Genomic DNA, 6,769 nt, shown 5'->3' with positions numbered 1-6,769 from the left:
AGATTTGGATTGTGTATTGATGTTAAAATCACGTGTTCTACCGTCGATAATCTGACATTTAAAGTTTTATTTGACTGCATATCACGACAAACGGTATTATAACATGTGCAGATTATATTAGACATATGTGAAAAAGAAGCGTTTTATAGTCTACATTTTATGCCCCCGTATCAATAGAATATTTAACATGTAAATTTCTTCAGTGACACAAAATATACATCATATTATAATCTTAATAAAATTGTTTGTTACATACGGAAATCTGAATAATACATTTTAATATTCTACTCAATATATTATCTTCGTCATGATAAAAAATCATTGTCACATTCAACTTAATATCCCGAAGTTACCGTACCAACGCTTAGTATTGCGATATGTTCCTATTGGTTCCGGTCATGTTTATTTTGTTTAACTTATATTCTTTTCATATGCAATTCACCATTTTGTCCGTTTTTTGTCGATATAAAGGTTGTTTTTTAAAGGTACCCCATCATCCCTTCTGTTTCTTTAAAATCACTCCCCCCTTTTAAATTTCTTTCAAAGACATATTATAGATACATGCAAATTGAAGGTGGTATTCCAATGCAATTTGTTGTATAGAACATAAAAGTTCCAACGTTAGAATATGAGGGAAGTATTCAAAGTCAAACGAAACTTAAAAACGCCGCTTTCAATCAAAGTCGAGCTTCAAAATTATTGTGAAACGATCTATTTTAGAGATGGCGTGAATAATATGTGGATACTAAAAAGATCTTCTCGAGTACAAATACTCTCTTGCAATAGTAATGAAACTTAGACTTTTCTAATTTTTACCCTAGTATTCCCCATTCCAAACTAAGAGACAAATTGAAAGAGTAGGTCCTGCTTTGTTTCAGAAAAAAATTACCAACTTAGATTCAAGTAGTTTGTTTTAGGTAGAGATAAAAAAAAAATGTTAAAAAAACATTCTGATTCAAACAAAAAAATCTCCGAAACTGACATTATCGATATGCTACATTTCTTGTTGACAACATATTTGTAACGTTTGGAGGTCGAGTTTTACAACAAACATGCAATCGATGAAAAATTCACCCTTGTAAAAAATTGTTACCGAGGGTATAGTTGGCCGGCCTGGATGGTCGAGAGACCCGTTGTAGCTGGGCCGCGTCTAACGTGCGACTCCTCGATGAAAAATTCACCCACATAGTTTTTCAAAAAACAATCGGCATTCTTATGATGTGAACCAACTATAGCCCTCTTCTTGGCGACTTGTTCCATCATTCATACGAGGCTTTAAGTTACTTCATACACGAACTTCTTAGGAAGAGAGAAATTAAGTTAAAAGTATCGTTTAATTCTACTTTCCGCTATAAAGATGATGTTCTCTCTCTAAATAATTCAAAATTGCATGGTGACTATGTTGAACGTATCTATCCAATTGGATACAACAGAAACATTTAAGTGTTCTTCATACCTTGACTCACATTTTAAAAATTACATTTAGGGTCGGTTGAAAACAAAACTTTCTGACAAAAGAGATACCGGTATACAGCTTCCCAATTGCGAAATTTCCATTAATATGTAGCAGTATTCCAACAGCGCTTGCATACGGAGTATAACTCTACCAGTTGATACGATATTTACGATACGACTTGTATTTTCTATCATGATTTCCTTTTTAGATGGTTGCTGCTCACAAGGAAGATATTCAACCAAGAGTTCCAAGTCATGAAGTATGAATCCTCCCTTCGTAAATTTTACAGAGTTGGTTGATCGTTATGGAACAGCTGTTTCACAGCGAATACGGTTCAAATATCGTAATTAAAAATTCCGTCCCCTTATCCCCGAATGTTGCTTTTCAAACTGACTGGTTACCAGGTTTTGGCATGAGCAACACGACAGATGCCACATGTGGAGCAGGATCTGCTTATCTTTCCGGAGCACCTGAGATCAAGTCTAGTTTTGGTGGGGTTCGCGTTGCCCAAGTTTTTTTCTATATTGTCTTAAGTGAACTGTCGTTTGTCGGTTGGTCTTTTTCCATTTTAGCCATGGCGTTTGAGTGTCCCTATGGTAACTTCCACCTCCCATTAACAGTACTTTTGACTATATCCTGGTGGTAAATTTGTAATGGTGGAAGATGCCAGAGTACTCGGAGGGAACAACCGACTTTCGGTATGAAAACTATGAATTCTAGTATAAGAAAAGAAACGGAGGAGAGAAAACAGTTCTGAGCTTCCAAGCTGGAAAATACCAAGCTTTGATGTGAGTTTAAAGTGTTTTCTCCTCAGCATGAATGAACAAGCATAAATGTTCCTCCACGCATTTTTTTTAACAATAAACACATGATTCATAACATAATTTTGGCTCGTTGATAATAATTAAAAAACACAGTAAACGAATTCCACCTACATGACTTTTTGGAACTTGTTCATAAGACAACTACGAAAAACTAATAAACAGGCGTATGCTACTCCTATGTGATGTTGATCCAGAAATAGTTATAGAATTAGAATATACTTATTTAGCTGTAAATTAGAAATCTCTCTGCAAGAAACTATTAAGACCGTTTCAGTGTAAAGTGCTTTCATTATGATTAAGATGACTGATTTTGGAGGAATATGTTTTATTAATGCAATCAAAAACTTTGTTTTATTGATTTTATTGAAAGTATCTTTTGAATATAGGTATTTTTATACCATTTTCATGCATTAACCTGTATTATTGTCGAAAACGATATGTTTTATTTTTGCCCAAATGAAATATGCTTTGTCGCGCAAATGGAAGATTATTTTGGCGCAAACGTAAAGCACCGGAAACTACAAATGAGATAGAAACGTTGTCTCTCTTAAATTAAATGCATTATGTTTGCTGTTCTTAGTGCTGTTTTAAGGTCGAAAATTACAGCTTCCGATGCAGTATTGATTCGTTTGTACAATATATAGTATCTCCAACACGATGTAGGAAATGCTTATCTGTGATTTCCTAATAAAAAGCTTTGAATAGCAAATATAAACAAATATGTCGTGTCCAGTATCTTAGTATTTGATTTAAAGTTTGCATGTCAATTAGAATGTACAAGTTAACAAGATGTCAAGAAATGCGTCAAACTGTTATATTTTAAAGTTTTAAAAAGTGTTTCAATCGAAGTCTTCCTGACGAAACCTAATAAAAAACTAAGTCGATATTTTCAAATCTATAAATGTATGATACTGAATTTAACGCAGGCATAACGTGAATCTGAAATCACCATCATCGGGTAAGCATGAGACAAAAAGTCACCAGAAATATTTTTAACTTCAGTTTTAGAAAAAAAATATAGAATTTTTTCTACGAAGAACACACCCTAATTGTGTAGAAGGAGATTACCAATTCAACCCAGCATCCCACTACCTATTGTTCTCGTCCTGGCTATACCTGAAACATTTGTAACTTACTTGATGGTAAGCAAACAATCGTCAAAAAAATCAATCGAATATATATCATCGGAGAGAGTTTGAACTTTCAGCTTATAATTAATTTTGTAAAATTTAAACAATTTCAACAGTTAATCAAATAATTTAATGTTTGCATATAAGCATATACATTTTCGATGAAATAAGTCAAACAACTTAACATATACGAATTTATTTTTACACATCAAAGATGATATTTATTTTCTATTTGTGGTTCGAATATGACGTGCTTCTTTCGCTTTGTGAACAAACCCATGCTCTAAATCCAATAAAATGTGTTTTATATTGACTTCTTTAGAATAATGAATTTTATCAAATTATCATGCACTTAATATATTTCCTTAACTTTAAAACACTTTCAAATTCTTAAATGGTGCACATGATGTTAGTATTAAATTCCTTTATTACACTGTAATGTGTTGCATTCCAAAATTGACATATTTGACCTGGATACGACAACCGTTCATGCTGGCTCAGCTGTTCAAATTCCTCCCTCTGAAAAATCACAGTGCCAGCCGTTTGCTTCTTTACAAACAAAAAGCGAGGTTCATGGACATAGAAATTATCTTAATTGTCCTATTCAGAATCGAAATAATTGATGCAAGCTATACTTTATTGTAGTTTTAACATGGGTAGCTATCGCTATCACTATCGCTCGGACAAAAATAATCACAAATATAATGCCTACCCATGTTAAAATAAAGTATAGCTTGCATCAATTATTTCTTAAACAGATAACGACAACAAACAGTACATGTGTTGTTGAACCGTCGACAATCTAAGAATGATTCCAATTTCAACGAAACCATTGTTTCTCTGTTAAGTCGTTTTTCTCAATCAAAAGGGAAGACATTTGTCTTGTTTTGATGCAATAACTTATATTTATGCGTCAACTAGTTTTCTAACAAATGTTCAATTTAATAGATGACCTGTATTTCTATAAAATTACCGTAAATTGTTATTTTTGATAAACTTATTAAAAGAACGAAGAATGAATTACTAGGAATAAGAAAACCAACAAAAAAAGTGTTTTTTTCTCGACGTAGTAGAAGGATAAATTCTATTAAAAAATATTGTGGAATCCGACTGCAACAGTTGTGGTAATAGAATAAATAGTGCACATTTCTGTTAACTCAAAACTTTTTAATGGGACATATCCAATGTCATCCATTTTATAGAAATACTCCGGTGATAAAACCAGTAAACAGGTTGAACTCGGTGCTTTGCTTTTTCGCCAATTGGCATTTCATTTGCGCCAAAAAAATCTTTCATTTGCGCCACAAACAATATTTCATTTGCGCCAAAATAAAACCTTTCAATTGTGCCAATATTACAGGTAAATATTATAAAACATATATTTAAAAAAAAAAAGACTTGATAATATAAGTTTTTGTTTGCAAGATTAAATATATTCCTCAGAAATCAGTCGACATTAAACCACACAAGTAATGTTAACACCTTTTGTTATAAATAAACGTGATCATAACACCTAATATGAAATATGAAAGAAAACAGTTTACACAAGAGTTATTCTATAAAGCATGAAACACTATTGTAAAGTATACCTTTGCACAAAACTTGTAAACGACGGACCTGATGTATTTATGTCTGAAAAATTCCTCCTCTAAAGTGCATACCATATTGATAAAAAAAGATAGTCCGTTTTTCATGAACTGCAATCCATTTCAGTTGTTATACAAATATACTGGCTTTGCAAGGTTTTATTTATTCGGGGTACCAATAAACGACTTGGTCTTCATTTTTCAAAACGTATGATTTGATAATAAACTAAAAGTGTGGTCATCAAATATTACACACTTAATTCTCCTGTTTTATGTCTAAATTGAAAATGTCCAAATTGACACCTCGAATATGAAAACACTACTGTATACATCATTACCAACCGTAGTGACTCTAAGCTTCAGAAATGAGTATGCATGGCACTGCACTCACTCCATTATCCAGGGGGGAATATTGTAGAGATAAACCTTTAAGAGCAATGAATATTAGGCAGCAGTCCTTTTGCGCCAATTACTGTTTTTCAGGGGTATCATTTGCGCCAAATTTTATTTTCAAAATGTATCAATTGCGCCAATATTCGGAACTCATTTGCGCCAATTTACCTGTACATATATCTATCATAAATATTACTGATTACTATATATGTATTCTTATTTTGCCCCAAAAGGTATCACATGTTAGAAGATATTTCACCATAAAGACGAGTTTCTGAAGAGAATTAAATGACTTAAGCAGCATAAGACAGTCAATGTACAGAGAGAGAATAAAACTTATTGCTTTGCTTAACAAAGATATGCCAATATAGAAAATAGAAGTGTTTGCTCTTTATGTTTTAGCCACAAATGTTGATGACACAGAGCTTTGTTCCCACCATGCGTATGGGCTTTATTATTATTATGAACTATTATTACCTATTTTATGGATTTCATCCTTCAATGTTTGTGTTTTTTGACAATAAAAAGAAGTTGAAAGCTACTACATAGACATTACATTAAATTGGGAAGTACCCATGCAGCAGCAGTAATAAAAACATATGTTTCAGAAAAGGAAACATGTGCCGTGTTACACTGTCGGTTCCAAGTCCAAATAAAGGAGTAAGGAAGTAATTTTCTTTTAACTGGCGCAATCGTATGTTTTATTTTTGGCGCAAATGAAACCATCTAATTTTAAAACATGTGGCGCAAACGTAGCATCTGAGAAAAAAAGTTGTGGCGCAAAAGGACGCATTTTTGGCGCAAACGGATCTCTCCCGAATATTAAACGCTTCCGTTATTGCTTACCTGAATTACCTGTAAAATGGCGCAAATGAACTTTTATCTTTTTGGCGCAAATGAAATATAACCTTGTTGCGCAAATGAAAGATTGTAATTTTCAAAAATTGGCGCAAATGCAATGCGCCCGTTGAACTCACATGTACTTGAAAGATGTTTTTTTTTAAATAGATAGAGGTCGACCTTCCCACTCACCATTTTTTGTCCGTTTGTTTGACTCTCAATGATGGATACATACTCCGTCATGTCTGGTTTAGATTTGATGATACGAATGAAGAGATTGTCGCGATATCTGCATTTTAACAACTCGTACAATAACATTGTTTCGTAACTGCCCTTTCCAAATGAACTGCTGGCTTTACCTAAATTACTTTTGATTTCCCTCCTGCAATTCTCTCTATTTAAATACAGTCAGAAGGAAACTACTTAAATGATTGTTCTCGTTCTTGTTACGCATGAAATATTTGCAGCTGGACGTTTTAAACAAATATAAACTAAATTTTACCTTTTTAATTTCCACTTGTTTTACTCTGAAACCATTCA

The sequence above is a fragment of the Mytilus galloprovincialis genome, chromosome 3 (assembly GCF_965363235.1).
Source record: "Mytilus galloprovincialis chromosome 3, xbMytGall1.hap1.1, whole genome shotgun sequence".
Lineage (NCBI taxonomy): Eukaryota > Metazoa > Mollusca > Bivalvia > Mytilida > Mytilidae > Mytilus > Mytilus galloprovincialis.
This window is presented reverse-complemented; position numbering follows the sequence as displayed.